The sequence below is a fragment of the Eptatretus burgeri genome, chromosome 10 (genome assembly GCF_056783735.1).
Source record: "Eptatretus burgeri isolate ZD-2024b chromosome 10, Ebu_testis_v1, whole genome shotgun sequence".
Classification (NCBI taxonomy): Eukaryota; Metazoa; Chordata; class Myxini; order Myxiniformes; family Myxinidae; genus Eptatretus; species Eptatretus burgeri.
In genome coordinates this window covers 54,897,087-54,923,058 of record NC_140970.1, presented here as the reverse complement: position 1 = coordinate 54,923,058, position 25,972 = coordinate 54,897,087, and the positions used below count along the sequence as shown (strand labels likewise).

General features: G+C 45.5%; 1 protein-coding gene and 1 pseudogene across 17 annotated transcripts in view; one reads left to right on the top strand and one right to left on the bottom strand.

Annotated features, from left to right (window-relative positions):
• The window catches only part of LOC147018605 (transcription factor 7-like 2), a 445,180-nt gene that overhangs the window by 259,075 nt on the left and 160,133 nt on the right, over positions 1-25,972 (top strand). The window lies entirely within an intron of this gene.
• Positions 1,893-2,028, bottom strand: LOC147018607 (signal recognition particle RNA; annotated as a pseudogene).

Genomic DNA, 25,972 nt, shown 5'->3' with positions numbered 1-25,972 from the left:
GTACCGCGCTCTCCAACCGGCCATGCAACAATCAACCAGGACCAAGGAGAAGATCAGAGGCGACGATGACCCAGGACCAGACGAACCAGACGGCACCAAAACCCGCCACGCCCCAAGACGGCGATGACGACAACCACGACCAAGACCATGACCCTTTTACCACCAACGCTCCCAGCGTGGCATTCCTTTTATTCCTTTTTCCTCCGGGGTGAGAAAATCGCCATCTGAGGTGCTCTCTACCCTCATTGTACGGGGTGTCATGGGAAAGTTACTCTCTGTGGCAATCTCAACCCCATTGGCCGGCGTGTCATGGGAAAGCCCCACAACAATATTACTTTCTGTGGCATGATTGGACAAGGGGCACGCCCCTGCCTTCCTGGGCGGAGTCCCGGTCTGAGGCGATGGAAATCTCCGCCCACGTACATGGCCAAACGCACGTGGGCAATGGCGTCGGTGTGTGAAGTGAAGTGAAGTGAAGTGAAGGAGATTTGTTGTAAGCGAAACTCCGCAGCGCACACATGTAATTCCCGTTAGACACAGGTAGGGGGCCCTAACTATTAACACACACTTACCGATATAACTCTTTACTTCTATAAGGACCTGAATGTTGAGTGCAATAAGCTTCCAAATTCGTAACAATATTCCTCTCCACTTCTCTAGTCTATTATCAATTCTGCTAATTGTATTTAACCAGTTCTGAGCCATAACAGCTGGGGTGCCAATGTACACACCTAGATAGCGGATGCCTTCCTTCTCCCACTGCAAGTTTCTGGGAAGATGAGGCAACCCAACAGCCGGGGGTATGGCCAATCCATAGAGCTTTACATTTGCTCCAATTTATTGTAGTTGTGCAAGCCAAAGAGAACTTTTCCAAGTCATTTAATAACATGGTGACATCATCACTATTACGCACCACGACACACACATCATCAGCATATGCTGATATAACAATCGGCCTTTCAGATGGCATCACAGGAAAACCTGGTTGACCAGCATGAAGGTGAATTAGGAGGGGTTCAATTCAGAGGGAGTAGAGAATGCCCGATAACGAACACCCTTAACGGACTTCTCTTCCAACCATCAATGATGCACACAGGCTATTATTAACTTTAATGATGCTAAAAACATGATTATACAACAATGAGACATGGGATATGAAAGTTGCCCCAAAACCAAACTGTTTTAAGGTGTAAAATACATATTCATGACTAATAGAATCGAAAGTTTTCTCTTGGTCAAGTAAAAACAAGCCAGCATTCTGCTTTTGAAGAGCACAGACATCCCACAAGTCAATGAATTTTAAAAAATATTATCATGAATTGACCGGTTTGGAATACAAAAATATTGATCAAAATGAATTACAAAGCTAAGAAAAGGCTTCATACAATTTACAAGGGCCTTGGAAAAGATTTTGTAATCTGCACAAAGCAGAGAAATAGGCCTCCAATTCTGCAAGGTCTGGAGATCTCCTTTCTTGGGGATAATGCACACTACTGCACGGCGACAATGTAGAGGTAACTAACCATCTTGTAAACTAAACTTAAAAACATGGAAAAGTGTTGGTCCAAGCAAATCCCAAAATGTTTCATAAAATTCAACAGGTAAACCATCAAAGCCAGGTGCTTTATGATCATGAAGGTCACGAAGAGCTATTAAATGTTCATCTGCAGTAAAATCTTGTTTAGTCCGGATCTAAATTCCAAAGGTTTAGTCCGGTCCGCACAATGTTTTTCTGCATTTTTGTGATCACCAGACCATTTTTCTTTTGGCTGCTCCCGTTAGGGGTCGCCACAGCCGGATCATCTGTTATGATCTGCATACTGATTTGGCACAGGTTTTACGCCGGATGCCCTTCCTGACGCAACCCTTTGTCACCTCTTACGATACATGGATAAGGATTGGGTTTCGCCATGATTCCGGGCTGCCCTACACCCTCTCATAGCGCAGAGCAGAGCTCCCGTCCTCAAGCGATCCTCCAACCCAAGCCTCCGAGTAGCCGGATTACAGGCGCACGCCACTACGCCCGGTCTGTGATCACCAGACCATCTGAATGAATATTCCGATTGATGCCACTCTGGCACCCTTGAGTATTTTTGTAAAAAGCCATTAATATGCAAATTATCAGTGGCCATTGTCAAAATTACTATTTTTCTTAATATCTTCAAAAGTAAGCATCCAAATAGCCTGGTTGAGGTATGTATGTATCTACACCCATATTTTTAGGGTCACTGGTCATGATAAACCCACTTAAAATTTAATTTTAATTTAGAGCCCATATCTAGCATAGATGTGATGTCCAGCCATGAAGAAGTAGGGGAGCATCTCCTTCATAGCCCAAAGATGCAATGGCCAGTCTCCTTCACGCTCAGCATGAACAAACACCATCATGATGAATACAGGTTTCACAAGGTTCTGTACTCATAGTTGTGTGGTCATGCTCTTTGTTGCTTTGGTTTCAAGAGTGTCCATTAGGTCTTCATCACCCTCTGCCTGAGCCACGCTGGAACGAAGGACCTCCTCGGTCACCAATCGCAGGGCCCTGAAGTTTTGGGGAAACTTTTTTTCCACCAAGCATATGAGCAACACCTCCAAAGGCAGATTTCATCACTTCTTCCAGCCCACTTTCAGCCATCAAGTTCCCCACACAACCGATGAAACTCATAAGGGTGTGCATGCCGCCCAGCCTTGGTATGAACTGGGTAAATCGCTCAGGATAAACCCATTTAACATTAACAGCCACTCGATACAGCTGTTGGTCGTTTGTGGAGATGGTTACGGTTTGTCCACACTCTGCGGTCAAGTGTTTTCCCTCCATTGCTGTAAACATCGTGTCCGGATCAGCTGGATCCATATCTATGAGTGGTGTAGAAATGGCCCTCGTTGCAGATTGGATGGATCGTCCTTGCTCTCTGCAGAGCTTCGTCTTAAAGCCACCAAACTCTGGTGTGTTCTGATCAGAAGTGATTTGCTTCAGAAAAGAGAAATCCATATCTAGAACTCTCCGAAGTTGTATAGCTTGATGAGCCAATACGCGGAGAGGTAACACCACACGTGTAGCTTCTTCAACTGGCATCGCTGGTTTCTCAGGTCCCTTGTACCTTTGAACCGAAATGTCTTCTGTCACAGGTGTCTTCATTTCATCACGGATCAATCGTCTGATGGTGGCTTCATCTTCAGATGTGGAAGATATCTCCTGATATTTTATGGTAAGTAGTACTGCAAGAGAATGTGATGAAACGAGTCCATTCTGGGATGAGATATTTGTGTCGAAGTTGTCAGCAACAACCTGAACGAGGCCACATTCAGCATTGGCGGTTCCCCTAATCCTGGAGTGAACAGTTGCAGCCTTTGCTGCTGATCCCTTGAAACGCTGAAACTCATCATAGGAACAGGTCACACGATAGTTGTACAACTGCTCGATGAGGCTTTTACGACTGACTAGAACTCCCAGTGCTATTTGGAGTGGAGTTGGTCGATTGGTGATCATATTCGTTGTGATGTTTCCCATCAGAGCTCCTGGAAGTGTGCAGTCCAGTTTTGCTGACATTTTGGAGAGTAGCAATTGAAGCGTTGAACTCACTGCTTCATTCGCAATATCTATATTAATTCTAGTCTGATAGGAACTGGGGTCGGATGACAACTGCTTAGATTCCTGTGCAACCTTCTTGGCAATCCGTTCGATGGAAACATCAATGGCGTCATCTTAATCTGATGCTACTAAGTTGATCGCAGTAGACACTCTGCTGCGAAACAAGATTAAACTAGCGACACCTTCACCAGACAGAACCAGAAGCTCAGAGCTAAGTATATACAACAATTTGGATAACAGGGTTCGTCGAGAGTATAGCTTTCCTCCATGATCCTTGTACATATTGTAGACTTCTACTGAATTCCAGATGTGCAACATGTCGTTTTTCATCGATAGGATGGTAGAACTGACAGCTGGCTCAATGTCCTGAGTTTCTCTGCCACTGTGTGCTGCTGCTGCAACAGAACGGCGTGCCATGAAGGACTTTCTGCAGTCATCGTGATATCTCGCATCAGCAGCATGAAGACCGCTGATTGCACCCATGAATCGTATCTTGACCTGGCGTCCTCCTTCATCCTCCGGGAATCGATAACATCTAAAATACTTTGTTTGAAAGTTGTCCGATCAACACGATCTGTAGTCCTACAAAGGAGAACTCGCTGCCAACGATTAGGATTCTTCTTATCAAAGTCCATGATGCACTTTTCTCTGCAAAAAATGCAATGTTCTTTAAAGTCAAATACTGTCATCTTTGAACGGCGGCTTCTTTTGCTTGTTGAAGCATCTTCCAAACAGACATTACTCATTCGTTTCAAGTGTCTTTCTATGTGAGCATGATGTGTACGTTGACACACAGTCTCTATGGCATTTGAGCTCGATAGATTCGTCTGCCTGTAATCTCTGTTCAAGCTCTTCATGTATACCATCTTGTCTTGCTTTGCTTGACTGGATGATACTTCGCACTCTCTCTGGACCAACTGTTACCAGAGGTTTTCCAGCTTTAGTTGCATCGCAGGGACTGAAGAAACAGTCTCCCATGATGATGGAGCCTCAACCTGTAACAATAGAGGTAATTATAAACATCAGTAAACATTTAATTTCTTTGTTCGTATTTTAAAAAAATTCTCAGGAAACAGGTTCCACCCTTTGTACTTTTCAAAATCAATAAAATACACAGTTGCTTTTAGACAGATCATGTTCAATAGTAATAAAAAAAACTTGTTTGCAAATAATATCGATCATTCTACTGTTTCAGAAGACATTACTCTTACTTAAAACTCAGTTCTCCATGTTTCTTTCATAACATTACAAGCCTCAACTTACTTGATCAGAAATAGTTCATGCTGTTGATCTTCTGAGGTCAGCCATTTATTCACAATTGTACTGGGGATAAACAGCTCTGCGCAAGTTATTTTCAAACAGTTTTATTGTTGTATAACTGTACTGCATTCAGTACAAATTCGCGGACAAATTCAGGGGGTAGGGTTATGCTAATTTGCATATTAATGAGCTAAATTTCAATGTTATCAAATTGTAAGTGGGTTTATCATGACCAGTGACCCTAAAAACATGGGTTTGGACACCTCAACCAGGCTGTTTGGATGCTTACTTCTGGAGATGTTAAGAAAAATTGTTATTTTGATAATGGCGACTGCTAATTTGCATAGTAATGAGCTAAATTTAAATGTTATTATATTTTAAGTGGGTTTATCATGACCAGTGACCCTAAAAACATGGGTGTAGACACCTCATCCAGGCTATTTGGATGCTTACTTTTGGAGATATTAAGAAAAATAGTAATTTCGACAATGGCCACTGCTAATTTGCATATTAATGGGTTTCTACAAAAATTCTCAAGGGTGCCAGAGTGGCATCAATCGGAATATTCATTCAGATGGTCTGGTGATCACAAAAATGCAGAAAAACATTGTGCGGACCCTAATGCACGCTTTTCTGGCCAACACTCAGACTAGTTCTAAAGAGTGCTGCGATTCTTCCAATTGTGGTAGATTTTGGGTAAAATCAGACATTGCTCGTTCATTACTTTTCTTTGTGGTAAAAACTTTCTTGTAAAAATCCCGAATAAAACACTTCAACTGAGCATTGTCTTCGATGTATAAATATATATATATATATATATATATATATATATATATATATATATATATATATATATATATATATATATATATAATTTGTCCATCACTTGAACGTAAGCTTAACAGTGAACGATTAGACTTTGTAGTTTTTTCAAAGTTAAAAAAGTCTTTGCAGAAAGTTTCTGAAGTCGACAGGCCTTTCACTCAAAGTCTGGTTAGCACTCCGAGAACATCTTCTTTAATTAAACAATTCAATCGGGCTTGTTTCTCATAAAGCTGCTGGCATCGAACATCCTTATCAATATTAATCGTGCTATCTTGTAAAATGAGGATTTCTTTCTTTAAAATACTTATCCTAGTTTGCTTTACATTCGTGAAGTCATTCCTATATTGCTGACAGAAGACTGGGATTTGTGCTTTTATATAATCCCACCATTGACATAGATTTGTAAAATCGTTCCATGATTCTAGAATTTGAAGCCAAATTTTTTTTAAAGATGATTTAAATAAAGGAATCATTTAAAAGAGAGGTGTTAAAAGACCAATGAGAAGTATTCCTCTGAGGACTAGGAAAAGAAAGATGCATTTAAATTAAAAAATGGTCAGAAAACCCATAGTGAGTGATGTCAGTAAAACTTATCACGGTTTAAAAAAGAGAGACCAATGTAAAATTTATCAAGCCTCGCAAGCGACGTTATTTAACAAGCAACGACACCAAGTAAATTGTTGGATGTTCCCATGCTGTAGTCGCCAAACATCACCAAGATCATGTTGTTCCAAAAATGTGGACAAAGGCTGAGCACAAGCTGCATGAGGTTCAGAGCTGTTACGATCTCTGACTGGGTCTAAAGTACAATTAAAATCACCACATAAACACAATAGGGTATCGGGGGTGAGATGATTAAGGAAAGTGAAGGATTCAGTGAAGAAAGCTGTCCTGACTGTGCTGTCACTTGGGGCATAAACATTGACAATTAAAATCCGCTGACGGTTATATATAAAATCAATTGCAGCTAAATATCCAGGAACAATTTATTTAAAAACACGAGAGGAGATGGGAAAACATGCAGATATATAAAGAGCAATACCTTAACTCACGGAGGCTGTGTTACTAAAAAACCAAGTGCCTTTCAACTTCAGCCTCAAGTCTGCTATGCAACTTGCAGTCGCTCGAGTTTCTTCTAAAAGAAGAATATCTACCTTTACATTATTAATTAGCTGCATCGTTTGGACTTTACGTAAAGGATTACATCCTCCGTTATTATTTAAACTTGCTATAATCATAATCAAGAAGTTCTTGTGCAATCAAGTGCTTTCTTGCTTTAACAATATGTTTTTTCAGTCTCTTTCAAGAAGCGCTGGAAATGGCAACAGCTTCCGGGTTCTTAACAATCATTTGTGCTTTCTGGACAAAGGCACACAAGTTGGGGAAAAATAATCTCGATCTACTCGCTTCTTACAAGTAGTTTTTTGTAAAAAATCCAAGATATCGGAAATATAAATTAAAGTATCATCAAGACTACAATCTCAGGGAAGCTTCTCGCCAAAAGCACTCAACGTCAGAGAGGAGCAACCGTCTGAATCATAGTCCTCGTTTTCCTCAGGGCATTCACCCATTTTCTCAATCTCCATGGTTAATTCAGGAGGAGGGACCAAAGATGTAAGAGGAACAATTTCAGCAGTTACATCCTTGGGTGTGTCATAAACGATAGTGATGTCGCTATCTTTAACAGGAGCACGACAAGGCTGAGATGACTCAGAGAGTATTGAGGGGGTAAGTCCAGTCTGGGTGGGACTGATGGAATAGTTTGAGGTTGCAAACCAGGGAGGGGAGGGGGGAGGAGCAGGGAAGGAAGAAGAAGAAGATTCAGGAGGGGCAAGGGTATGGGGAGGGAGAGAAGAGCAAAGAGGAGGGGGAGGAAGGGAAGAAAGAGGTGGAGGGGGGAGGGTAACATTAGCGTCGTTACATAGCATTTTAGAGGTACCAGGTGATTCAGAAGAGGAATCAACTGGTGAAACTGAAGCACATGGGGCCTGTGTTGTGGGGCAAGTCCCCACAACCATTTGTGCGAAGGAGCGAGGAGCCGCTGAAGCAGCGAGGATTTTTGATCCGGGCTCAGCGGTGCTTTGAGAAGGGGAAAGAGATCTTTTTGTGCTTTTATTTAGAGTAGTAGGAGCAGGTGCTTCATGGGAACCTTCTCCTTCTGTAATGGGAGCATTATCGAGGACGGGGAGTTGTTGGGATGTGGAGTTTTCATTACTAGTTTTATTCGGCATGTCTTTGGGGCACGATCGTTTACCATGGCCGAATTCACCACAACTATAACACACAAGGGTTTCTGTGTTTGCATATCCCAGATATGTATGTCCTTCGATTTTAAAGGGAAGAATTGCCTGGAACCTTGAAACACCTGGTGGTAAAATCATATAAACAATCCGATGAAACGACATGATGTGTTTAATATTATCATTCTGACTACGAAACGGAATCATTGACAATGGGGATACAACCGTACCATATCATTTTAACTGGGATACAGTCTGATCACATTTAACAAAAGGTGCTAAATTTGAAATCACAACTTTTTTTTTTTGGTAGTATCCAAATGGGAAAACGGAACATAAATATCGGGATCAAAGAAAAGACCGCACTCGATGACTTGAACAACCATCGGCACCTGAGAAACGAAAAAAAACTATGTTTTTGTTCATGCGGGAAACATTCTCAATCCCGATGATCTCACCTACACCAACAATTAACTTCTCCATGTCGATCTCCGACGGAGGAATACAAACAAAGCCATGTTTCCTGGTTAGCGCTTCAAAGGAAGCGTACGGCGAACTTTTACCCACAATGACTCTTCAATGGCCGGATGTATAAAAATAAATCGGCGAACACAGTTCGAACTTCGACGGGGCGTGAGAAAAAAACAATAATTTAAATGAAAGGAAAAGGTATAATGAATACAAAATAAGTAAATAAATAAATAAACGTGATAAACGAATAATGTACAACAGGAGATCGGCACGGGCACCTCCCAAAGTACAAAGAACGTACCGAATACTCTTCTCTCCTTCCCTCTAACTCAGGAAATGGGGGTACAAGAGGAGGGGTGGGGAAAGAAAAAAGCTGTGCAGCTGGGTAAGGCAGACAAGATAGCACAAGGGAACAACACAGAGTTAACACAAGCACCAACACGCCGCCATGACACTTACACACAGAGCGACTGGCCACCAGGGGGAGAGAGAGAGAGAGAGAGAGAGAGAGAGAGAGAGAGAGAGAGAGAGAGAGAGAGAGAGAGAGAGAGAGAGAGAGAGAGAGAGAGAGAGAGAGAGAGAGAGAGAGAGAGAGAGAGAGAGAGAGAGAGAGAGAGAGAGAGAGAGGAGAGAGGCAGCGAGAGAGAGAGAGAGAGAGAGAGAGAGAGAGAGAGAGAGAGAGAGAGAGAGAGAGAGAGAGAGAGAGAGAGAGAGAGAGAGGCAGCGAGAGAGAGAGGCAGCAGAGAGAGAGAGAGAGAGAGAGAGAGAGAGAGAGAGAGAGAGAGAGAGAGAGAGAGAGAGAGAGAGAGAGAGAGAGAGAGAGAGAGAGAGAGAGAGAGAGAGAGAGAGAGAGAGACCGGGGGGGGGGGGGGCACGGACGGATGGACAGACACAGACGTATCAGTAGTTTATGCTAATGCATGCACACATGGGTGCACCGGGGCGTGGTGAAGAGAGTCATGTGACCCGCCCATGTTTCGATGCTGTGCTGTGTTGTGCCCGTGTCCGAATAAAACCTGTTGTTCCCACTTCAGAGCCTTCGTCCCTGTCTATCGAGTGCATTACAGTGGCGATGAGGATGTCTTCCTGCATCGGCGTATTGTGTGAATACGCAGTGGGGGGTGATTGGGAAGACTTTACCGATCATCTGGAGCAGTACTTTGTCGCAAATAAAATGGACACCGATGAGGACGCTGAAAGGCGGCGAGCTGTATTACTGACGGGATGCGTCGCCCCGACGTGAAGCCTCATCAAAGATCTTCTTGCCCCAGCCAAACCTTCTGACAAGTCATATGAAGAGCTCGTCAATCTCGTGAAAAGACATTATCACCCTAAACCGAGTAAGATCGTCCCGAGATATAGATTTTATACCCACCATCGTCAAGATGGTCAGTCAGCATCCGAGTTCGTGGCTGATTTACGCCGACTCGCCGAACATTATGAGTTTACAGATAAACTCAAAGAGATGTTGCGTGATTTATTTATAATAGGCATCAATGAAGACTCAATTCTGCGGAAACTCCTTGCTGAATCCGACCACAATTTGGCTAAAGTCATGGAAATAGCCACTGCTTGAATGGAAACTGCCGAGAGCCTGCGTGTGATCTCTAACAAGCCAAAAGGTGTCCAGTCGGACCCACCGGTTAATAAGGTAACATTTGGCTACAAGCAAAAGTTTTTGCAAGCCACCAAATTCACCTCCACCTCCTGACATTTCTGAATCCACTCGGAAGGTTGGGGTAACTTCTTGTCGTTGTGGTGGCAATTAGCAAGCTTTCCAATGTCAGTACAGGAATTATACCTGTGACAACTGTGGTAAGCGGGGACACTTGAAGTGTCATTCTCGGTCCAAGTCGAAGAACTTGTCTCCTGCTTATCACATTGGGGCAAACCCTGATGCAGCGGACAATAGGTCGCAGAGCACAACCTGCAGCCAAGAGTCAATTGAGGAACTTTATGAGGTTTTCTCTGTTTGAACAAAAAGCTCCGATGCTCCAATTATAGTTGATTTAACAATCGATGGAGTGACTTAAACAGTTTCCAACTCTGATGCTGGATACGATACCGTACTCAATAAGTACCCTGGCTTGTTCAGCGATGGCGTTGGCACCTTTGCATAGCCCAAAGTGAGGATTCATGTTTCTGCAGATTCTCAGCCATTGTTCCACAAAGCTCGACCTGTGCCCCACATGATGCGTTCAATGATCGAATGTGAGCTTGACCGCCTGCAGAGTGAGGGCATCATCTCACCAGTCAAGTACTCTGACTGGGCAGCACCTATCATTCCAACACTCAAAGCAGATGGAACAGTGTGCATTTGTGGGGATGACAAAACGACGATCAACCGCTATTCAAAGCTGGATGGCTACCCTTTGCCCAAAGCAGAGGGTCTGTTCACCACTCTCATGAGTGGCCAGACATTCACGAAGCTTGATTTGACCAATGCCTATGCTAAAATGGAACTGGTTGATGATTCCAAGCCCTATACATACATCAACACTCATCGAGGACTCCACATGTACAACAGATGCCAATTTGGCATCCACTCTGCTGCACCAATCTTCCAAAGCAAGATGTAGACATTATTGAAAACTGTACCAAAGACAGTCATATTCCAGGATGACATACTAGTGACTGGCAAGTCACAACATGAACACCTCGAGAACATAAACAAAGTCCTCAATCGGCTGTCACAAGCTGGGTTACGCCTAAGGCGTGAGAAATGTACCTTTATAGCACATGAAGTTGAATACCTGGGTCATCAAAGTTGAAGCAATTGCGAATGCACCAATGCCACAAAACATTTCAGAACTTCGTGCATTCCTGCGTATGTTGACCTACTTTGGTAATTTTCTGCCTCAACTAAGCACAACCCTCAAGCCTCTGCATCTTCTCCTCAGGAAAGGCATTGTCTGGAAATGGGAAGCTGCAAAAACTATAGCGGGCAGGGCCGCTAAAACCATGCTGTCCTCTTCGCCATTACTTGTCCATTATGACCCTTCCAAGGAACTTATTCTCAATTGTGATAGTTCTTCATATGGCATTGGGTGTGCGTTGTTGCAAACAAATTGAACCGGTAATGTCCAGCCTGTTGCGTATGCATCACGAACCCTATCTGACATTGAACATCGCGATGCTCAAGTAGAACGAGAGGCGTTAGCGTGTGTCTGGGACACCTTAAAGATGCACCAATATGTCTTTGGAAGACATATTACCATTGAGACTGATTGTAAACCCTTGATGGGTCTTTTGGGACAACCAGAGCCATTCTGCCCACATCATCTGGTCGTGTACAACGTTGAGAGTTGACCCTTGCGGGTTATGACTATTAATTGGTTTACAACCCAGGTAAGGAAATGCACTGTGCTGACATGCTCAGTCGCTTTCCCACTTCCCATATCCATCCCAGAACCTCCACAATCTGTAAATATCATTCATCACATGGCTAACGTCATTCACGATGAGGCGCCCATAACCGCTAAGCGGATTGCTTGTGCTACCAATAGCAATCCAGATTTGTCACAAATTAAACGCTGTGTTACGTCAGGTAATTGAGCATCACCACCGGAAGGGGCGAAACCGTACCTCATCCAGAAGGATGGGCTCTATATTGATGCAGACTGCCTGCTTTGGGGTAGCCTAGTGATAATTCTGCCTAAACTCCGTGGGAAAATTATCAGTGAACTCCACAATGCTCATCCAGGCCGAGTCACCATGAAGGCTGTTGCCTGAGCCGACGTTTGGTGGCCTGGTTTGGACAGTGACATTGAGTCCAGTGCACACTATTGTTACACTTGTCAAGCCCATCACAAGACACCGCTGCAGTCTCCATTGGCCATGTGGTTGTGGACATCAAAACCATGGTCCAGACTACACATCGACCATGCTGGTCCATTTCAAGGGAAGCTTTTCCTTATCATAGTTGATGGCCACTCCAAATGGATTTTAAGCTCCCGTGGTGCCATCCTCATCCTCTGCTGTAACAATTGAAGCTCAACGTACCATGTTGACACCACAATGACAAGAAGAAGCAACATGGTACTGTAAGCTCGCCTTTTACGCGTGTTCTGTTTGCGCATTTTTGGAATAGTGCGCGCCTGTCATTTACACCACTTTTTAATTTACATTCACGAGTGTTTGGGATTTTGCAATTTGAGTGCGTGAGTAATGGTGCGATTTAATTTTCGCACTGAACAGCATGAAGACATGTTCGTTATAACAGCTGATATCGGCGAGATAGATTGCCTCCCTCACCCTCGTTTTCCCGCCTTCCGTCAGTTAATTTCCCGAAGGCGGAAACCCTTCGTCTTAGCTTTATGTGTTTGGTGAAGTGTTTGCCATTTTCCACGTGAATTGTGCCGCTGTAACAAGTATAGCCTTTGAAATAATGACTGGAAGGCGTCCGTGGTGTCGCGACGTTGGTAGTGTGAGCAAAAGACAGAGGAAGGCCATCACTATTGAAGTAAAAATGGATGTTTGTGGACGGTATGAAAGAGGTGATCGTACAGCTGATATGAGGCGTGCACTGGGCCTGAGTGCGTCCACATTCCGAACAATAAGAAATCGTGCGGAAAAGATAAAAGAAGGTGCTAAATGTGGAACCTCAGTGAGTGCGACCAAGACATCATATGCTAGAAGTTCTATGATTGAAAAAATGGAACGCATGCTCATCACATGGATTGAACATCAAAACCAGGAGAACATGCCTGTCAACATGCTTGTGATACAAGCAAAGGCCTGAAGCATTTATAAAAACTTAATAAGTGATGAAGGTGAAGTGACACCATTTAACGCTATTTCTGGGTAGTTTTTGAACTTCCGGGAGCGTTACAACTATCACAACATTAAAATGACCGGAGAGGCTGCTGCTGCCGACGCCGATGCCGCAGAGAAGTTTCCTGCGTTTCTGGAGGCCATTACCGAGGAAGGTGGATATTCTCCAAAAGAAATTTTCAACATTGATGAGATTGGTCTGTTTTGGAAAAGGATGCCATGTAGGATGGACATTTCTCATGATGAGAGGAGCGCACCTGGGTTTAAATCAGCGAAAGATCACTTCATGCTGCTTTTGGGAGGTAACGCTGAAGGTGATTGTACATTGAAACCGTTAATGGTCTACCATTCAGAAAATCCCAGTGCTCTGAAGGGATATGTTAAAAAATGTTTGCCTGTCTACTGTTATTCAAATGCCAACGGCTGGATAACAGGCAAAATATTTTGTGAATATTTTAGCTCCCAGCTTGCTACTGAGTTGAAGGAATATTGTGAAAAGGAGAATTTGAGTTTTAAAATTCTCGTCGTCCTCGATAATGCCCAAGCTCATCCAAAATCCATCCAGGATCTTAACGAAAACATGAAGGTTGTGTTCACTCCACCCAACACGACATCCCTTATTCAACCCATGGACCAGGGAGTGATTGCTACATTCAAGACGTATTATCTCCGAATAACATTTACAAACCTGGTGAAATTAACTGATAATCAGATGACTGTAAAGGAATCCTGGAAGCCCTTTACAATCAGGGATGCTTTATGTAATGTTGAGGAGTCTTGGAAGGAAGTCACCCATTCCTGCATGAATGGTGCATGGGGGAAACTTTGCCCTCAATTTATTAACGGCTTCAAGGATTAAAGCGTGAATAATGATTTGTCGAAAGCACGACGTAACATCGTCGAAATGGCCAAGACTGTCGGCTTTGATGAGGTGGAGGAGGATGAAATAGAGGAGTTGCTGGACTCGTACCGGGAGGAGCTCTCAAATGAGGACCTTCTAATGCTGGAGAAGGAATGCCAGGTGGGGTCAGAGGCATAAAGTGAAGAGGTTGAGCCACTCTGTCCTCTCACCAGTAAGAGGATGGTGGAGGCTTTCCGTCTCATTGATATCGGTCTCGCCGTCTTCGATGAAGATGAACCCAACACAGAACGCAGCTCAAGAGTGGCCTAAAATGTCCAAGCAGACCTCAGCTGCTATAAGTTGATGAAAAAAAGAAAAGCAGATGAAGGCAGCTCAGACGACTTTGTTTTCCTTTTTCAAAAAAAGGAAGGGAAAGAACATCCAAATGACGATGCCAATGAGCCCTCTACATCTGGCGGTCAAAAAGCTCAACCGCATCTCATACACTCTCCAATTCAACATCCGTCAGCATCATCAACACCACCACTATCTTTGCCAAGGTCATCTGACACAGATGATCCCCCTCCTCTATAACCCAGGCTCCACCTCCTTCCTCTCAACACTTCCAGAAACAAGACATCAGCAGCAGCAGGTAACGTAGTGTTAACATCCCCTTTCTTTAATTTTTCTATTTTTGCTTGTCAGAATTTATGAAATGCAACAGTACGCGGTCGTGTTTTTACAATTCTTCAATGTTTATATCTTAAACATTACAATTCAAATTAAATAAACGACTGCAATAGTAAAAATGAGGATTGATGCAGCACTCCCCCGAACCTCCACCTATTACACTATTTCTTATGGGAAAATTGGTTTTAATTTACACTTTTTTCATTTACACGACTATCTTCAAGAATGCAACTATGGCGTAAATCAAGAGGTCCCTGTATTCCAAACTCCATTGTATCGGATAATGGATCGTCATTTACGAGTTCAGTTTCAGAACTTTTGTAAAATGAATGGCATTAAGCACAACACATTTGCCCCCGAAAAACCTGCCAGTAATGGTCAAGCCAAACGTACTGATCAGATCATCAACAATGGTCTCAGCTGCGTCAAGGAAGGCTCCATCCAATCTCGTCTAGCTCGTGCGTTGCTCAACTACCGCACCAGACCACATCAAACCACCGGTCGCTCACCTGCCAAGCTTCTGATGAGTCATGAATTAACAGCACGGTCATCATTAGTGCACCTGGACGAAACGGTCAAGGTCGAGAATAACAAGTATCAACAGAAACTTAATCATGACCAAACGTCTATGTACCGCAACTTACAGATCAATGATCCTGTATACGTGTTGAACTCCGGATGTGGAACCAAGTCGTTTCTGGAATCATTATCGACAACATTGGTGAGATGATGTTTCTTATGAAGTTGTGTGATGGTAGATGCATGCGTAAACATATTGACCAACTCAGGTTATGTCATGGGGAGGTCAGGTCAGGTCAGGTATGGGAGCATGCACCAAAGCAGTGCGTTGCCGCATCCACTTTCCGCCGGTACTCCAGGGGCCTCCGTCTGGCCATCCCCCAGGCAGATGCCTGGCCCATCTCCATCTCCTTGAGATGCCGATCAACCTGCTGCAACCACGAGGCATATGGTCGGCCCATTGGTCTCCTCCACTCATGAGACTCCCTTGCTGAAAGAATCTGGTGAGCAGGATCAACATCAGGAAAATGAGCCACATGCCCATACATCCGCAGCTGACGCTCCCAGACGATGCAGGTAACAAATCTCATTTGAGTCTCTCTCAGCAACCGCTCGTTGGACACAAAGTCCGACCAGCGATAGCCAAGGATTCTCCGAAGGGACCTGGTACCAAAGGAATTAAGTCTCCGTCTCATATCCTTGGTCAGAGTCCAAGTCTGACATCCATAGAGCAAGACTGGAAGCACCAAGGACCTGAAGACTCGGACTTTTGTCCTCCCACACAAGTTACGGCAGCGCCACACCCCTTTATCCAGTGAATCCATGACTCCCCAGGCCCGACCCAGATGTCTATTGACCTCTGACTCACAGTCAGCAGAGACATGAATATCACTGCCAAGATAAGTGAATCTCTCCACAACCTCAACATCCTCACCACAAACAGGCACAGACAGGACAGCAGCATCTAAGATGTCATTAAAAGCCTGGATCTTAGTTTTGACCCAGGAAACCCATAATCCCAGCGGCTCCGACTCCTCATTCAGCACCTCGAGTGCCCCCAAAAAGATATCCAGTCTCCACAATGATGACTGCATCATCTGCAAAATCAAAGTCAGATATCTTGACATTCCCAAACGATGCACCGCAGCTTGATCTCTCCGCCACCCTCCCTAGAATCCAGTCCATACAAGTGCTGAAAAGTGTAGGAGCCAGTACATACCCCTGACAAACTCCAGCAACAACTGGAAATAAGTCAGAGATGGTACCACCACATCTCACAGCACTCTCAGTACCAGAGTAGAGTTCAGACATCAGATCGATCAGTTTTGGTGGCACCGCACGAAGACCAAGAATCCTCCAGAGGACATCCCGATTCACTGAAGCAAACGCTTTACAGAGATCAACATAAGCTGCAAGCAGCCCCTGCCAAAACTCTGGTCTGCGTTCGGTGAGGATGAGCAAGGATACGGTCAATCGTTGACCTCTTTGGTGTCTGGGATGCCTGACTGCTCTGGGCGCTGGTGCTCAAGCAGATGGTGGCGAACACTATCAATAATTATCCGAGCAAAGACCTTGCCCGGCACTGAGAGCAGCGTCACTCCTCGGTAGTTGTTGCAGTCTTGGCGATCACCCTTCCCTTTCCAAAGAGGGACAACAAGGCCCCTCTTCCAGTCAGTTGGGATGATGCCTGTGTTCCAGGCAGAGCACAGAACTGCATGCAACGACACGAGTGCAGCATTTCCACCAGCCTTGAGAAGTTCAGCATGGATGTCACAGATCCCTGGAGCTTTTCCCATTTCAACCGGTTCACCGCAGCCTGTGTTTCCACAAGTGAAGGTGGACCACAGTTGATTGGAGGGTCAGCAACAGTTATTGTAATACCCCTGATGTCCAACTCGACAGCTGGTGGATCAGCCTGGTACAGCCGCTCAATGCAACCGGCCCAGCAGGCCTTCACTTCGGATTCATCTGTCAAGAGCCCACCACCCTCTGCTCTAACTGTAGTACACCGAGGGATGTGTTTGGATGAAAGCGATGCGCGAATTCCCCGTGTAAGCAGGACGAGAATCCCTTGACCACAGGTGATGCTCTACCCTCTCACAGATTCCTCGCACATAGGCCTCCTTGTCCACCCTTAGCGCACGTACAGTTTTACGCCTCAGCTCCCTGAACAGCTCCGCTCTGCCATTCAGCCTGGCCATGTGACTCTGGTCAATGGTATCCAGTGTCCCTTGAGAGACAAAATTCTTCTTTGCCTACGGTGAGTTCCAAGACATCCACCGGCAACATGAATGACGGTGGTCTTGAAGGCACTCCACAACTCTTCAGGACCCCCCAAAGCACCCAGACTCCAAAAATCTCCACTCAGCTTGTTCGCAAACTCCTCAGCTACCCTCGCATCCTTGAGCTTGCCAACATCCAGCCTCGCCTGGGATGGTACCATTCTCCTGGATTCAAGGTGCAAATTAAGAGTTGCTTCAACAAGCCTGTGGTCAGTATTGAGGAATTGAGCACTCCGGGAGACCCTGCAGTTCTGGATCATCCTCCAGTGACCATCAACGAGCACATGCTCAATCTCCTTTGCCACACCGCCAGCGTTGGAATACCAAGTCCAGCAATGAGCCTGTGGCCGCTGAAACCATAAACCGGCCACCCTAAGTCCATGACTTCTTGCAAAGTCAAGGAACTTAGTGCTATTCTGGTTCATAGTTCCTGACCCATGGGGACCAACACGCGTCCCATAACCATCCCTATCAGTTCCAGTCAATGCATTGAAATCCCCCAACACTATAAGTGTATATCGTCTGGGGCACTGATCAACCACAGACTCGAGCGTGGCGTAGAATGCATCCTTCACGGTGAGATCACTTGCCTCAGTCGGAGCATAAACAGAGACCAGGGAAATGACACCGAAGGAGTGACGAATCCTTCGTCTCATAATACGCTCGTTGACCGGTGTTACCTCAATTATCATTGGAGCCAGGTTATTGGACACAGCTACAGCAACTCCTTGGGTACAGTAACCATCAAAGCAACCAGACCAATCGTAGGTGTAACCACCCGCCATGATCTCGCCACAATCCGGTCTCAGAACCTCAGAGAGTGCTGTAATACCGATGCCAAACGCTTGAGCTCAGATGATAACAGAGACAGGTGATCATCCTCTCTTAGGGATAGGACATTCCAGGCACCCACCCGAAGGGACCGCCTCAGGTTAACCCAAGGAGACCACCGTCTGTTGGACGACACCTCACCACTACTCCGACACACTCTCCCGCAATCTCACCCGGGAATGTTACCCCATGGTTTCCCTCCTATCATCAAAGATTGGGGGTCCTACAGGCTTTGCCCCAATCCCGTCATCCGGTGAGCTGCCCTGCGAAGGGAAGCTGCACAGGAGGTACTCCCACGGAGTGGGTTTTCAGATTTCTTTGCGTTTTTGTGTTTTACGGAATGAAGGGTTTTACGGTGGCCAGAGTGCAAATCCTGCCACCAACCTTTATATTAAGAAGAAGTAACCCAACTGCAGAAGGACGTCCGCAGACACAGTTGGGCACTAAATATGGATGGCCATTGGCTCACAAGGAGCTCCTCCGCCCTTTGACAGGTTTTGTTTTTAATCCTGCTGGGTGTCCATATCCAAAAACCCTCCTCACCAGAAAACCTGGTGGGGGAGACGGTTTAGTCACCGACAACCCGACCATGGAACAGGTTAGTACAGGTTTACATGATACCTGTAGTAAGTCACAGATCTAATCTGGTCTGACCTGACAACAATGATCATCTGGCCAGATCAATGATCCTGCATAAGTGTTGAACTCCTGATGTGGAACCAAGTGGTTTCTGGAATCATTGTCGACAACATTGGTGAGATGATGTTTCTTGTGAAGTTGTGTGATGGTAGATGCATGTATAAACATATTGACCAACTCAGGTTATGTAATGGGGAGCCAAACATTGAACCGGCTCAAGTGCCTTTGTCACCCACTCCTGTATTAACACCATCTGCGTTTGAACCTGAGGTGTTTCCTCATGAAAGCTTTTCACCCATCAATGTATCTGAACTCTTTCCTGACCCTGCACCCCTATTGAGAAGCCCACAGCAGTTGCAAGCAAGGACAGCCCTCCCCAAGCCCTTAGAAGATCAGCTCATATCTGAAAGCCTCCTGAGCATCTTAATTTATCAAAAAATATATATTTGGGGTTCGGGGGTGGTGGGGGGGGGCAGGAGATGAGATGCAACAGTAGTTTATGATAATGCATGCACACATGAGTGCACCGGGGCGTGGTTAAGCAGAGTCATGTGTCGTGCCCATGTTCCGATGCTGTGCTGTGCAGTGCCCGTGTCCGGATAAAACCTGTTCCCACTTCTGAGCCTTCGTCTCTTATCTATTGAGTATATGAGAGAGAGGGAGAGAGGTTGAGAGAGAGAGAGAGAGGTTTAGGGGGGGAGAGGTTGAGAGAGAGGGCGGTTGAGAGAGAGAGAGAGAGAGAGAGAGAGAGAGAGAGAGAGAGAGAGAGAGAGAGAGAGAGAGAGAGAGAGAGAGAGAGAGAGAGAGAGGTTGAGCGAGAGAGGGAGGGTTGAGCGAGAGAGGGGGTTGAGCGAGAGAGGGGGTTGAGCTAGAGAGGGGGTTGAGCGAGAGAGGGGGTTGAGAGAGAGAGAGGTTGGTCGAGAGAGAGAGTGGAGTTGAGGAGAGAGAGGGAGGTTGAGAGAGCGAGAGAGAGAGAGAGAGAGAGAGAGAGAGAGAGAGAGAGAGAGAGAGAGAGAGAGAGAGAGAGAGAGAGAGAGAGAGAGAGAGGTTGAGCGAGAGAGGGAGGGTTGAGCGAGAGAGGGGGGTTGAGCGAGAGAGGGGGTTGAGCTAGAGAGGGGGGTTGAGCGAGAGAGGGGGTTGAGAGAGAGAGAGGTTGGTCGAGAGAGAGAGTGGAGTTGAGGAGAGAGAGAGGAGGTTGAGAGAGAGAGAGAGAGAGAGAGAGAGAGAGAGAGAGAGAGAGAGAGAGAGAGAGAGAGAGAGAGAGAGAGAGAGAGAGAGAGAGAGAGAGAGAGAGAGAGAGAGAGAGAGATTGAGAGAGCGAAAGTGAAAGAGGTTGAGAGAGCGAAAGAGAGAGAGGGAGGGAGTGGTTGAGCGAGGGAGAGAGAGAGGGGTTGGGAGAGGGAGAGAGGAGTTGAGTGAGGGAGAGGGAGAGAGGGGTTGAGCGAGGGAGAAGGAGAGAGGGGTTGAGCTACAGAGAGAGAGAGAGGGGTTGAGCGAGGGAGAGGGAGAGAGGGGTTGAGCGAGGAGAGGAAGAGAGGGGTTGAGAGAGATAGAGAGAGGGAGAGGGAGGGGTTGAGCGAGAGAGGGAGAGGGAGGGGTTGAGCGAGGGAGAGAGAGAGAGTGGTTGGGCGAGGGAGAGGGAGAGAGGGGTTGAGCGAGTTAGAGGGGGAGAGGGGTTGAGCGAGGGAGAGGGAGAGGGAGAGGGAGAGGGAGGGGGGTTTGAGAAAGGTAGAGACGCGTGGGGGGTTGAAAGAGAGAGTGGGGAGGGAGAGAAGAGAGGAGGGGAGATAGAGAGAGATAGATGGAGATAGAGAGACCGATAAATAAATAGATAGATCGATGGAACCAATTTGGTATTTATATTTATTCTTCATCCAGAGTAATAAATGTCAGTGTGTGTTCGTGTATCAATCAGTCAATCAGTCAGTCAGTGTGTATCTCCTCCATAACTTCAAACCCATGAAACCAAGCAGCCTGATACTTTGCATGTGTACTCTGGGGACTCCAAGGGGGTACATGAATGAAAATTGGGTGTTTGGGTTCATTAAAACATCCCTTTTGAAGATGATCAACTACCTTATTTAATTATTCTTTATCAAGGGTCATCCTCGGTCACCTCGCTGGGGTCTTAATTTGCCATGTTTTTGGGCTTGCTCAACAATGCCTCGACTTGCAACAGGCCGCACCGGTTTCTTAAGGATAAAGATGTTTTTTTTGTTTTTTCCACTTTCCTCACTCATATCGTGAAATTCCTCATCTATATACCTACGAATTACTGAATACTTTGCAAACAATGCTAATAAATGCTTGGAGATGCCAGCATTCGTGGCTTGATTTCATTTCCACACATGCCATAACCTCGAGAATCTCTTAATCTGAGCCAAATTTCAAAATTTAAACCTCTTCATTGACCTCAGCAGTGGTTCTGACTGCCACAAAAAGTCATAATTTGTCCAATTCGGACATTGCTTGACATTGCGGGCGTCTCCAAGTGCATGGTTTTTATATGACCGATTGGCAATGGCTAATCGCTTGTCAAGCCAGCCGTTCCTTGTCAACCATTTTGTTGGTGTGCTTGTTTGAGTGCTTAAGCCACTTGGCGAGTGCGATAAAAGCTGCTTGATTGTTTGTTTCCAAGCCATAGCCGGACACAGCAAAAGTATCTGCACTGTCACTGAATATATCAATCGACTTGAACAAAGTTCAGGTCCTACTCATCTGTGTTTGGCCCAGTGATGTGAACCTCAGGTGGTGGCTCGCTTGCTGAAAATCTGCAATTTTATCTTGACATTTTCCCATTTTTGAATGATCTACTTTCATTATGTGACCTGTCACTTCGGCATAGACAGACACATGTAAAAAGTTAAACGTTTCGTTTTTAAAAGTTTCTTCAACCATTTTCTTGGAGTGCTTGCTTGGATCGCTCTTCAAGCTTCGAATTCTGTAAGCTTCCATAGTGATACTGTGGAACGGTTCTCCATGGGGACATCTCCAGATTTCAGAAGGCAAAATAAATTAGATGAATACAATGAGTAATAAAGGATTTCAGTGGTTACAAAGCAATGAATCACCACATAATGGCTCTCTCTCTCTCTCTCTCTCTCTCTCTCTCTCTCTCTCTCTCTCTCTCTCTCTCTCTCTCTCTCTCTCTCTCTCTCTCTGTCTCTCTCTCTCTCTCTCTCTCTCTCTCTCTCTCTCTCTCTCTCTCTCTCTCTCTCTCTCTCTCTCTCTCTCTCTCTCTCTCTCTCTCTCTCTCTCTCTCTCTCTCTCTCTCTCTCTCTCTCTCTCTCTCTCTCTCTCTCTCTCTCTCTCTCTCTCTCTCTCTCTCTCTCTCTCTCTCTCTCTCTCTCTCTCTCTCTCTCTCTCTCTCTCTCTCTCTCTCTCTCTCTCTCTCTCTCTCTCTCTCTCTCTCTCTCTCTCTCTCTCTCTCTCCGTTCCTTATCAACCGTTTCATTGGAGTGCTTGCATCAGTGCTTCAGCTACTTGGAGAGCGCTTTTCAAGCTGCCTGGTTGTTTCTTTTGGTAAAAGCACACCCGTGCTTTGAATCTAACACATTGATTGGACGTATATTTACACTGTTGCTGAGCCCCATCATGCTATACGGTAGGGGTGCCTTGGGAGTTGTCTCATCTGCTGAAAATGTGCAATTTTATTTTTCCAGGACATCACTTTGTTTAACCTTTTTGTGTGATCTGCTTTCATCATCCACCCTTCACTTTGACATTGATACATATAAAAATAACTAAGGTCCATCGACCTCATGTCTGCCATATTTGTTCTAGCTATGAAGGCATTGACCAACATTTTGTGTTCTGTGCCTTGATATATTTTTTAATTGAATTTCACTAATTTCCCCTTTGAATTCCTCTTTCAAAGAACTCTGTTTCAAGGTGAATGTTTGTGTTTGTTATTTTTATGTACCTTATGTGTGTGTGCATTTGCATGTGTGTGTATGTATGTATATATTGTTGCGAATTCGCGCCCGCCGGCGTGCGGACGGCCAGGTCACTCAAATCGCGACCGCGTCGCCCACCGGACGGACAATTCAGTCGTGACCCTCCGGGAACTATCGCCCAGAGCCAGTCACGGATGGGCCTTTCGACCTCACCACAATCGTGCCAATCGGCCCCCCGCGTAGGATAGGGTTGTTCGCCAAACTCGACCTACCTAAGTACCCACGCGGATGGTAAACCGGGCGATCGTACCTCGCCGCAGGTCGACTCTGGACACGAGCCGCTTGGGCGGCCCGTTCCGTACTATCGGGATAACCGAGCGGTGTTATCGTCGACCTCGACGGTTCAGATTATTTACCGGGCATTTTGCACCCACTACGAACCCTTTACGTGAAGCAGGATGGAGGGTCAATAAAGAAAAGACGAAGCGAAACGGAAAAACAGTTCACACAATGCACATATAGCAACCAAAACAAAAGCAACAACGACGCAGAGTTACTACCGACTACGTGCACACACGGCAACACTTATACAGTTCTACTTTACAGACGGCGCCAACACACATTAACACAAAAGCAAAGGAAAGAAGCCACCCTCATAGACAAGGGGGCAGACAGGCCTGGAGGCCAATTGTGCGCGTGACCTGGAGGAGCGGCCAGGTCCGTGAGACCGGGGGGGGGGGGTCCCCCCTCGTGACGCGTTGGCGGGCGAGCCGCAGATGTGGCCGTGCGGCTGTGCCCCGACTCCGTGCTCCTTGGCGGGTTTCGTTGGCACGACGTTTGGAGTGGGGTGGGAATGGGGCCCCCTTTTGCACTATCTCAGCGCGGGAGAAAGGGGAATTGTTGATTCCCTGGGGGAGGGAGATGGCTGGCTGGCTTGGGTCCCGCGACGAGCGATCCCACACCAAGACCTCATCGCCGACCGCCATCGTTCTCGCCTCGGACCCGAGCTCCTTTGCCTCTTCCCGCAACTCTTCTCAGCCGACTCCAGAACCCAACTCTCTCGATGACACTCACTTCCCCCGGCTCTCTTCCACTCTCCAACCAAAACTGACTCACTCTGCCACGATTCGCCTTGCGCTCGCCCTTTTATAGGCTGGCAGGAGCAGCTAATATGCAAATATTCGGATCAGGATGACCTCGGGGGCGGAGCCACGCTCGCCCATTGGTCGGAGGAAACAGGGGCGTGAACCTTCCCTGATCCTAGAATTTGCATATATCGATTTTACACAGACGCGCCTGGAGGCGGGGCCAAGCCGCCCCGTGCTTGCTAATTGGTTGGAGGAGAAGTGGGCGTGTAGCGTTCTTGATCCGAATTTTGATCCGAATGCAACGAATCAATGTTGCAAACTGACATCACTGGTTATTCCCTTGTTTAATAATTGCCATGCAATTTTAACCCAAGATGTGTAGCAAATTCATGCTTGTTGGTTATTAGCATACATTACATGACTTTGGTGATCACAGATTATTTTTTTCAACATTAAACGGTCATTGTTTTTTTTGTTTGATTGGTATTCAACGCCATATTCAAGGGTATTTCGCTTATATGACGACGGATTCTCCATTTCTTACTCCGTACTACTTAATACGATGGAAAACCGGGAGGAAACCAAGGATAAACCACCCCCGCAATAGTCGAAGTCTCCTCATGTGACTCCCTCATATACCTAAGCAGGTTGATTGGGCGGTGGGTACATCAAATGAGGATGGGTACTCAGACGCGCTAACCATTAAGCCACGGCGTGGGTCCCATAAAAGTCACAATAAAGGTTTAACCAGGCTTGAACCACGATATGCACCAACTACGGAGCCCATGATAAAACCAAATAGGCTATTGTAGTGCTCAGAGTTTATGCTGTGATAGTTTTACAACCTTTCATTTTTTTAGTTTCTCAACTCTGAATATTATGGTGGAACAGTTAACATGAATGAAAGGGAGATAACCAGGAGTAAAGTACTGACAACTCTGGGTTTCTACTTGTTCAGCTTTGACAACACTTGTTTTTTCATTGCACGGCTAAACTTTATACCATATAAATTATGTGACACCCCTGGTTATTTGTTAAAGTAATATTGTGAGAGGAAACCATATGTTGCCAACTATTGGCAGGTGCAATAACCCTGAAATTTATAAAAAGTGACATCGCTGGTTTTCCCCTTGTGGCATATATATATATATATATATATATATATATATATATATATATATATATATATATATATATATATATATATATATATATATATATATATATATATACTGTATTTCCACAACGGCACTTGGCCCCTGTGTGTGTGTGTGTTCGTTGTTATCTCCATATGTGGGTTTCAGAAGGTGGAACGGAGTCATCCTGGGTCTCGAAGTATCCAACTCCTTTTCAGTTCGGGTGGTTATGAATCGTAGACCAAGGTGTGAAGTTTTGTTCTCAAACTTTTATTCTGAGGGCTCTTTTGAGAATTGTCACTGAGCCCAGGACGGCTTCCAACTGTAGTTTGTTTGTAGTAATATTCCCAGGGTTTGTTTTTTTTGAGACCTCCGTCAGGTTCTTCTTCTTCATTCCTGTTGCTCCACTGATCACTGGTGCAATTTCAGATCTCTTCAACTTCCAGGATCTTTTCACTTCGTTTTTGAGCTCTTGGTTTTTGGCTATTTTCTTGATTTCTGCGTAGTATAGGCCAAAATCCCTGGGTACCGAAGCCTCACTTAGTGTGTGTGTGTGTGTGTGTGTGTGTGTGTGTGTGTGTGTGTGTGTGTGTGTGTGTGTGTGTGTGTGTGTGTGTGTGTGTGTGTGTGTGTGTGCGTGCGTGTGTGTGCGTGCATCCGTGCGTGCATACATAAAAGTGTATGGGCTTTAGATGAGCTGAACCTGCACTGTGCGAATTCATGATTAACTTCGCTGTACAGTTCAAATTTCAAACACGATTGTGAACTTTGGAAAATGCAAACTTAACTCCCCCAAACTTTTATCCCAACCAGCTTATCTTTATTTCAAAGTCTTACAAACCATTTCTGTGTTGTCCTGTAGGTGTGAGTAACCGCAAGCCACCCTCACTTG